General features: G+C 38.3%; 1 pseudogene; it reads left to right on the top strand.

The window, feature by feature from the left end:
* Window positions 1-1061: 1061 nt before the first annotated feature.
* Window positions 1062-2076, top strand: LOC102286521 (peroxiredoxin-6 pseudogene; annotated as a pseudogene).
* The last annotated feature ends 8852 nt before the right edge of the window (window positions 2077-10928 follow it).

Raw genomic sequence — 10928 nt, 5'->3', positions numbered from 1 at the left:
TGTGTGTGTGTGTGTGTGTGAGACTGTGAGTGTGTGTGTGCTCAGTCATGTCCAACTCTTTGCAACCCCATGGACTGTAGCCCCCCAGGCTTCTCTATCCATGGAATTTTCCAGGCAAGAATACTAGAGTGGATTACCATTTCCTGTTCTAAGTTGTCTTCCTGACCCAGGGATCCAGCCCGTGTCTCCTGCATTGCAGGCAGATTCTTTACCACGGTGCCACCTGGGAAGCTCTATAGATTTGCGCACCCAAGGTAAATAGATCTGGTATTATTTGGGGTAGATAAATGTAATGAAACATTTGACTCTATTTTTGATGTTTGACTGTTAATGGGTTTCAAGCCCCACCACTCACCCTCCACTTCTCTCCCATCTGACAAAGCTGATGTCAAAGTATGAGCACTCTCTGTTTTCATGCTAGTGGGAAGTTCAGACAACATCCATTCTGGCTCCCATTCTCATAAACCTCTAACCACAATGAAAGCCAAGCTAGTCTCTCTAGTCACATTTGGATTTGCTTGGGAGGCTGCCTTTATGTCTGCAGAGCTCCTCATGCCCAACATGTATTTTGTTATCAGCTTTAGTAACATTCTGCAGAACATGTAATGGTGAGAAGGCAATATGGGACACATGTAGGTTAATTTGACATATCAGGAGAAATAGTATTTTGCCCTCAAGATACTTAAATATAGCCTTGATTCTTGAGAGGGTAATCCACAACTTTGTGCTACAGCCATTGATAGTCCTGACTTTCAAAGGCAGTTAAGTTGTGTTGTTGCTATTTCAAAAATATAATAGTTTCATCAGTGTAATAGTCTCTCTCTGAGTAGATTATAATATCTAAATCTTGGATACCTATCAATCAAAAAGCAAGCAACTCAAATGGCTCATTTTAAGCAGATTTCAAAACAACTTGGACTTGTATTTGAGGGTTTCATTTTGACTCATCTAACTATTATGGGTTACCTGTTTATAAGAATGTCCACAAAAAAATAGAAATGATATGAAGAAGCTCAGTAATGATAATTTTTGCCTCTTTTAAAAATATATTTAATAGAACCAGCAGGCTAGTGGCTGTTGGTACTGCACCTCCTCTTACTCCCCTCGTCACTGCTGCTACCATGCCAGGAGGTCTCCTCCTCGGGGACGAGGCTCCCAACTTCGAGGCAAATACTCCCATCGGCCGCATCCGTTTCCACGACTATCTGGGAGACTCATGGGGCATTCTCTCCTCCCATCCTCGGGACTTTACCACTGTGTGTACCACGGAGCTCGGCAGAGCAGCAAAGCTGGCACCAGAGTTTGCCAAGAGAAATGTTAAGATGATTGCTCTTTCCATAGACAGTGTGGAAGACCATCTTGCATGGAGCAAGGATATCAATGCTTACAATGGTGAAGGGCCCACAGAAAAGTTACCTTTTCCCATCATTGATGATAAGAATCGGGACCTTGCCATCCAGTTGGGCATGCTGGACCCAACAGAGAAAGACGAAAAGGACATGCCTGTGACTGCTCGTGTGGTGTTTATTTTTGGTCCTGATAAGAAACTGAAACTGTCCATCCTCTACCCAGCTACCACTGGCAGGAACTTTGATGAGATTCTCAGAGTAATTATCTCTCTCTAGCTGACGGCAGAAAAGAGGGTGGCCACCCCGGTTGACTGGAAGAATGGGGACAGCGTGATGGTCCTTCCAACCATCCCTGAAGAGGAAGCCAAAAAACTTTTCTCTAAAGGAGTCTTCACCAAAGAGCTCCCATCTGGCAAGAAATACCTCCGCTACACACCCCAGCCATAGGCTCGCCATGGAGTTGGTTCTGGAGCTGCCCACTTAGCACCATGAGCCAGAGGATGCCAGCTGTCCATCATGTTTCCCCGCAGCAGTCCATTAAAAACGTTCTGGTGTGATCACAGCCAAGGTCTTTAGGTTGCTATACCACTGGCTTATTAAATGAAAACAGCATTAAAAATTCCTTGGGATCCTTTGTGCCTTCAGCAGCTTTCTCCTCTGTTGATATATCTTCACACTCTCTGCTGACTTTCTTCGAAATATGGGACTTATCTTGGATCTCTGCAGGGTTTATGACCAAGAGGTGGTATCAGTGTACGGTTGAAAAAGCCTGCTTTGCTCCATCATACTGTGTTGACCAAAATGTTCATTTGGCTTTTTTTTTTTTTTAAACTTTACAATATTGTATTAGTTTTGCCAAATATCGAAATGAATCCACCACAGGTATACCTGCGTGAACCCTCCTGAACCCTCCTCCCTCCCCTCCCCTCCCTCTGGGTCGTCCCAGTGCACCAGCCCCAAGCATCCAGTACCGTGCATCGAACCTGGCCTGGCAACTCGTTTCATACATGATATTATACATGTTTCAATGCTATTCTCCCAAATCTCCCCACCCTCTCCCTCTCCCACAGAGTCCATAAGACTGATCTATACATCGGTGTCTCTTTTGCTGTCTCGTACACAGGGTTATTGTTACCATCTTTCTAAATTCCATATATATGCGTTAGTATACTGTATTGGTGTTTTTCTTTCTGGCTTGCTTCACTCTGTATAATAGGTTCCAGTTTCATCCATCTCATTAGAACTGATTCAAATGTATTCTTTTTAATGGCTGAGTAATACTCCATTGTGTATATGTACCACAGCTTTCTTATCCATTCATCTGCTGATGGGCATCTAGGTTGCTTCCATGTCCTGGCTATTATAAACAGTGCTGCGATGAACATTGGGGTGCACGTGTCTCTTTCCCTTCTGGTTTCCTCAGTGTGTAGGCCCAGCAGTGGGATTGCTGGATCATAAGGCAGCTCTATTTCCAGTTTTTTAAGGAATCTCCACACTGTTCTCCATAGTGGCTGTACTAATTTGCATTCCCACCAACAGTGTAAGAGAGTTCCCTTTTCTCCAAACCCTCTCCAGCATTTATTGCTTGTAGACTTTTGGATCACAGCCATTCTGACTGGCGTGAAATGCTTCTTAGGGATCAGCAAATAAATCCTTTGTCAAAAACGTGAAAAAAAGTATATATTTAATAAAAAGGATTACAGAAACAAATAGGCCTCATTTTGTAATTAAATTATGGAAAGGAAGTTATATAGACAAAATTTCTCTAATACCAGAAATTTATATCTGATAGAGAAAAAATACAACATCAATAAACAGAAAATATGAAGTACTCATCTCACTGTACATTTGGAGATTTCACTAAAGTTCCTTACCCCTCTATAGATCTCAATCTATTTATAAAATAATAATTTATCTGTCAGAATGACACTTCATTATCCCCTTCCTATCTAATACATAAGGTTCTGTGATACATCTTTAGACATTAAAGATTGATGAACTTAGCTAAATACATAGGGGGTGTGTGTGGTGTATACATGTGCAAATTACAAACTTTCAAACTACTAAACTAATATTAGCATGCAGAAAATTATCTAATAACCCAAGGATTCATAGAATTTCTAATGCTCCTAGGCTAATTTCTGTTAGAACTACTTTTTAATGATGATATTGTCTATATTGGCTTTTATGAGTATATATTTGTAGAACCAGTTTGCCAATGTACTCTTTAATTGACCTCTTGGTCAAGTTTACTCTCAAAGATATAGGAGCCACCTGTTATTTTTCTTCTGTAAAAATTAAGTTTAGAATGCCCTCTGACTCTGACTCCTTTGTATCTTGAATAAAAAGAAGTCCTGTTCATGTGAATTGGTTGACTCATCAGTTAGCTACGTCACTATTCAGACAGCCATCAGTTCAGTTCAGTAGCTCAGTCATATCTGACTCTCTGAGACTCATGGGCTGTAGCACATCAGGCTTCCCTGTCTATCACCAACTCCCGGAGCTTGCTCAAACTCATGTTCATTGAGTCAGTGATGCCATCCAACCATCTCCTCCTCTGTCGTCCCCTTCTCCTCCTGCCTTCAATCTACCTCCCATCAGGGTCTTTTCCAAGGAGTCAGTTCTTCACCTCAGGTGGCCAAAGTATTGGAGCTTCAGCTTCAGCGTTAGTTCTTCCAATGAATATTCAGGACTGATTTCTCTGAGGATTGACTAATTGGATGTCCTTGCAATCCAAGGGACTCTGAAGAGTCTTTTCCAAAACCACAGCTCAAAAGCACAATTCTTTGGTGCTCAGCTTTCTTTATAGTCCAACCTCACATTCATACATGACTACTGGAAAAACCATAGCTTTGACTAGATGGACTTTTGTCAGCAAAGTAATGTCTCTGCAAAGTAATTTTTGTGCTCAGACAGCCATAGTTTCATTAAATGAACAGAGACCAACAGGTTTGCACTAACTAGGGAAATTCACTGGACTCATCCAATGAGTCCTCAAGAATGATTTCTGATCATTATTGTTTCATGCTTTACCTGACAGGGTTTGGTAGTTGTTTCAAAATCTTTAATTTTAAGACCTACAGACTATATTAATATTCATCTTAAAATGGGATAGAACAAAATATCAGATTGCATACTTTTGTTGTGGTCATATTTTTATTTTGTAAAATATCTCATATCTCTTTCAATGAGTATTTTCTGCTTAAGACATATTTTAGTTTATAATTCAGGGATGTTTCTGCTATAATTAATACCAAATGCATTTCCTTTTAGAAAAATGCACCTGCCATCCCTAAATGAATGGGTCAGAACTAGATGCATTCTGGTTACTGAGGATCAGCTAAGTACATGATGGAGTTTCCCTGGTGATTCAGTGTTAAAGAATCTCTCTGCAATGCAGGAGTCGCAGGAGATGAGGGTTCGATCCATGGGTTGGGAAGATCCTCTATAGGAGGTCATGAGAAACCACTCCAGTATTCTTTCCTGGAGAATCCCATGGACAGAGGAGTCTGGCAGGCTACAGCCCATGGGGTTGCAAAGAGTCAAACATGATTCAAGTGACTTAGCACAACACAAAACAAGTACATGATACCAGACATATGCTACAGGCTTCCTTTTTAGTATACCTTCTATTTATTATACAAGGTTGATGGGATGAATTATTCTCAGCTTAGAAGACTATACAGAATTTTTTAAAATGACTTTAATATGAGAAATATTGCCAAACTTTGTTTGCCTTGCAGTATTATTTTATCCCTAATATTCACTTAGACACTTTATTTTCATCAGGGTCCTTTCTTTTGACCAAAAATACCTGAAATAATTTTAAATAACAAAAATAATTGTTCTATTTATGTCAGTGTGTGGTATCTAAAGCAAGCTTTAATTGTTTTACATGAATTCTTATTTTTTAATTCTCAAAAGAAAAACCCAACAGGATAGATTGAATTTACCATAGACTCAGTTTTACAAATCAAGAAAAATAAATTCAGGCTTAAATCCTTCCACAGCCACAAGACGGTGGCTAGAGTTCTGTTCATTGCATCCGAATATCCTTACATGCTTTGCTGCTTCCCTCATAACCATTAATATTGCCTAGCATGGTTGGCACGTGCATATGGGGTTAATCTGCATGTAGATTGATAGAAAAGTGGGCAGAAAGAAGAGGAAACTGCCTTTGGAACTCTTCTTTCTCAAACTCAGTTGCTGATCTGTTAATCTTTTCAATTTCTCTTAGTAATGTAACCTCCAAAATAATTACAGAAAAGTGAACCTGCAGTTGTTGTTGTTAGTTGCTCAGTCCTGATGAATTCTTTTGTGACCCCATGGACTGTAGCCCTCCAGGCTCTTCTCCATGGGATTTCCCAGGCAAAATACTGGAGTGGGTTGCCATTTCACTCTCCAGGGGATCCTCACAACCCAGGGACTGAACCAATGTCTCCTGCATTGTAAGGCAGATTCGTTGCCATTGAGCCACCAAGGAAGCCTGAACCTGAAATTACTAAATGGGTAATTATGAAGTAGTTCTAGAAGACTCCTTCATATTTCTTTCCAACTAATTAAGCTGTGGAAAATTTGATTCTTTCTCTTAGAATTAATGTGGCATTACGTATAGCTACAAGTTTGTTACTTAAAGATAAGTTAATATATATTTTAAAGATAACTTAAAAGTTTAGTGGATGTGTTTCATAATTGTACATGTACATATTTTGCTCCAAATTTCTTAACATCATGCTTTTTATTTATTTAGCTTTTTATTTATTTATTTACTTTATTTAGCATTTGTCTTGTTGATAAAACAGTAGGTCTCATATATAAGTTAAAACCAAAATGTTTACTTTCGTGTTAGAGCAAGAAAAAAATTTACCTATGTTTTTGTGATAACGAATGGTATTAGCTTGCAGTGTTTTTTTTTTATAATAAAGTTTATTTGAGAATACTAAAGTTCTCTTTAACATGAAAGGGAATGTTGACATAAAGCAATGAGTTTAGGACAATTTAGGAGTCAGACTGCTTGAGTTTGATTCCTGTTCCATCACATCCCAGCTATGTAATATTTGACACCTAGTATTTCCATTTCCTCCTGTAAACTGAGGAAATAATATTACCCAATTCATGATGTCCTTGTGAAAACTACAAGAGATAATGCATGTTAATTCAGAGGTAACACATGATAAATATCTTAGAAATCTTAACAGTGGATTATTACCTTCATTTTCTGAATAATTTAGAATTTTAAGCTTAAATGAAATTATGATTATTCTTTAGACTTTGAGATAAAAACCTGTGATTTCATAAAGCAAAATTGTAATAAGACACATTTTACCTCATACATGAATGGAAGAAGTTTTGAAACCTGTCAATGTTTCTATGTTTACAAATATAGTTTTTTTTTTTTTATATATATATATAATATATATAAAATTGTTGTACATCTCTTGGGAGAAATATCTTTCTCAGCTAACTGAATTATGGATCACTAAAATTATTCATTCACTGAGTTTTCTCTTTGCTCTTAAATAATCAAAGACCTTATGAAATAGCTCTAAATAGAAGCAAAAGGGAAAGAAAAAAATGAATAACTTAAAGGAGAAACCATGCAGCTTGATCTATCCTAGAGACTCTCTGGGAGAGAGTCATTCCTGGGTAGATGCTGGACACTTTCAGCAAATAGCACTGCCCATGGGCCTTCAGTGTGCCCTGCAGCATGGTCAGGTGGTGGGCAGTGGTGGTTGCTCTTTGCTATTTGCACCTCAGCTGAGCTGGCTTACTCTGCAATTTACTTCAAACCCATGAGGTCCATAGCACTGCTATTATTGCATCAGTTTGGACAGAGAGACTCAATTTTATTTTTTCCTTTCATTATTTATACAGTAAAACCCTTGAGTCTCAAGGCAACAGCCAGGACCTTTGTCATCAGTAAATGTTTATAAACAATCACAGTCACTCTTCTCAGGGATGTTATGCACCGAGTAGAAAGGAGCAAAGGCAAAAGAGTATCAAATCACAGATTAACTCCTTTTCTGTTCTGATATGCATGTGGTTTCTTCCAATTCACCCTTCATATAATTTCCCTCAAACTGACATCTTATATGTCTCTAGAACACTTCCTATAACCAAGAAATCAGCATCATCATAACAAAACTACACATTTTATTTGAATTTGACCACTTTTTCCACTATTACTCTTTTTCTGTTATAGGATTCAATGGCTAAATTTTTAATATCAATTTTCAGTACTGTTATACAACTTGTGAAGACTGTTATCACTAATATAATGCTGCTGAAACTGAGATTCAAAGAGATTAAACAGCTTGCTTATATATCCAGGAGACATTGATCCTACGTCCCTAAGTCCTGGGCTCTCTCCTTTCAGTCAGTTCAGTCGCTCAGTCGTGTCCAGCTGTTTGCAGCCCCATGGAATGCAGCAGGCCAGGCCTCCCTGTCCATCACCAACTCCCCGAGTTTACTCAAACTCATCTCTGTTGAGTTGGTGATGCCATCCAACCATCTCACGCTCTGTTGTGCCCTTCTCCTCCGACCTTCAATCTTTCCCAGCATCAGCGTCTTTTCAAATGAGTTCTTTGCATCAGGTGGCCAAAGTATTGGAGTTTGAGCTTCAGCATCAGTGCTTCCAATGAATATTCAGGACTGATTTCCTTTAGGATAGACTGGTTGGATTTCCTTGCAGTCCAAGAGATTCTCAAGAGTCTTCTTCAACACCACGGTTCAAAAGCATCGATTCTTTTCAGCTTTCTTTATAGTCCAACTCTCACATCCATACATGACTACTGTAAAAACCAAAGCTTTGACTAGATGGACCTTTGTTGGCAAAGTAATGTCTCTGCTTTTTAATATGCTGTCTAGATTGGTCATAGCTTTTTTTCTAAGGAGCAAGTGTCTTTTAATTTCATGGCTGCAGTCACCATCTGCAGTGATTTTGGAGCCCCCAAAAATAAAATCTCGCACTGTTTCCTTTGTTTCCCTGTCTATTTTCCATGAAGTGATGGGACTGGATGCAATGATCATAGTTTTCTGAATGGTCAGTTTTAAGCCAACATTTTCATTCTCTTCTTTCACTTTCATCAAGAAGCTCTTTAGTTCTTTGCTTTTGTCCATAAGGGTGGTGTCATCTGCATATCTGAGGTTATTGATATTTCTCCTGGCAATCTTGATTCCAGCTTGTGCTTCATGCAGCCCAGCCTTTTGCATGATGTACTCTGCATATAAGTTAAATAAGCAGGATAACAATATACAGCCTTGACATACTCCTTTCTCGATTTGGAACCAGTCTACTGTTCCATGTACAGTTTTAAATGTTGTTCTCTCCTTTAAACCATACTCTTTTCCAGCATAAAAAATACATTTACAACAGAGTCATTACTGTTTTTAATGCAAACAAAAGAAATGAGCAGTCTTCTTTTTAAAATATCTTTGTCTACCTAGGTGAGTAATTTACAATTGTTTTGAAAAGCATACATTTAAATTCATTTGGCAAAAAGCTAGTGATTTATTTTAAAAGATGGACAAAGGATTGCTAATTATATCATACCAGTACATATATCTCTTCCTAAAAAACATATTTTCAAATTTTCACGTATGAGCTTTTAATCTGGAACTCAGTATTTGTAATGTTAATATTAAAATGTCAAGAGTTCCATAAAGAACATTTCAAATTAACTTAATATACTGTTTTACACTATTTATTTTAATGTAAAAGTTACAATAAAATGAATCTTAATATTAATTCAAATTAATTTTTTTTAAGAAAAACAACCATTTTCTTTCTTTTGCTTATACCAGTTAACCCCAAATTATATCACTGTTAAAGAGTTTCTTGAGAATGCTTTTAGAAAAAAGGAAACAATATTTTTTTCTCCTTTGTACTTTTTCCTTGTTACAAACATTTCAATAATTTATACATAGAATTATGTTTTATACATTCTATTCTATTGTCAGCTATGTCTTCCATTTATGGACACACTGTTATTTAGTTTACAGGTTTTAAGTTCATAGTCCAGTTTTATTTATTTTCATTTTTTTCAAAGCCATAAATGCTGACAGATTATGCAAGAGATCTGTTAAGAAAAATGTGTAGTGGTTATTTCTAAGAGTTGGGAAAATGATAAGTGCATTTAATTTCAGTTTGTTGTTGTTGTTACATCTCTAAGTCGTATCTGATTCCTTGCGACCCCATGGACTGCAACATGCCAGACTCCTCTGTTCTTCACTATCTTCCAGCATTCGCTCAAATTCATGTTCATTGAGTTGGTGATGCTATCTAACCATCTCATCCTTTGTTGCTGTCTTCTCCCCTTGGCTTCAGTCATTCCTTCAAAGCATCAGAGTCTTTTCCAATGAGTTTGCTCTTCACATCAAGTGGCCAAAGTATTGGAGCTGCAGCCTCAATCCTTCCAATTAATATTCAGGGTTGATTTCCTTTAGGATTGATTGGTTTGATCTCTTGGTTATCCAAGGGACTTTCAAGAGTCTTCTTCAGCACCACAGTTCAAAAACATCAGTTCTTCAGCACTCAGCTTTCTTCATAGTCCAACTCTCACATCCATACATGACTACTGGAAAAAGCATAACTTTGATTATATGAAGCTTTTGGGCAAATGACACCTCTGCTTTTTAATATGCTCTTTAGGTTTGTCATAGCTTTCCTTCCAAGGAGCAAGCATCTTTTAATGTCATGGCTACAGCCAACATCTGCAGTGATTTTGGACCCCAAGAAAATAAAATCTCTCACTGCTTCCACTTTTTCCTCTTCTATTTGCCATGAAGTGATAGGACTATATGCCATGATATTGAGTTTTTTTTTAATGTCAAGTTTTAAGACAGCTTTTTCACTCTTTTACTCTCATCAAGAGGCTCTTTGGTTCCTCTATGCTCTCTGCCATTCCAGAGGTTGTTGCTGTTTAGTCACTCGTCATGTCTGACTCTTTGTGACCCCATGGACTACAGCACACCAGGCTTCCCTGTCCTTCACTATCTCCCTGAGTTTGCTCAAACTCATGTCCATTGAGTTGATGATGCCATCCACCCATCTCATCCTCTGTCACCCCCTTCTCCTTATGCCCTCAGTCTTTCCCAGCATCATCTTCTCCAATGAGTTGGCTCTTCCCCTCAGGTGGCCAAAGTATTAGAGCTTCAACCTCAATCCTTCCAATGAAGGGTTGATTTACTTTAGGATTGACTGGTGGTTTGGTCTCTTTGCTGTCCAAGGGGCTTTCAAGAGTCATGGCTGCAGTCACCGACTGCAGTGATTTTGGAGCCCAAGAAAATACAATCTGTCACTATTTCCATTTTTTCCCCCATCTTTTGGCCTTGAGGTGATGGGACCAGAGGCCGTGATTAAGTTTTTGAATGTTGCACTTTAAGCTAGCTTTCTCATTCTCCTCTTTTAGTTTCATGAAGAGGCTCTTAGTTCCTCTTCACTCCCTGTCATTTGTGTGGTATCATCTTCATATCTGAAGTTATCAATATTTCTCCCAGCAATCTTAATTCCAGCTTGTGATTCATCCAGTCCAGCATTTACATGATATAATCTGCATATAAGTTAAATAAGCAGGGTAA

Source organism: Bos mutus, chromosome 4 (genome assembly GCF_027580195.1).
Source record: "Bos mutus isolate GX-2022 chromosome 4, NWIPB_WYAK_1.1, whole genome shotgun sequence".
In the NCBI taxonomy this organism is placed as follows: Eukaryota; Metazoa; Chordata; class Mammalia; order Artiodactyla; family Bovidae; genus Bos; species Bos mutus.
The sequence above is the reverse complement of the archived record's forward strand: the minus strand, read 5'-3'. Positions and strand labels throughout refer to the sequence as shown.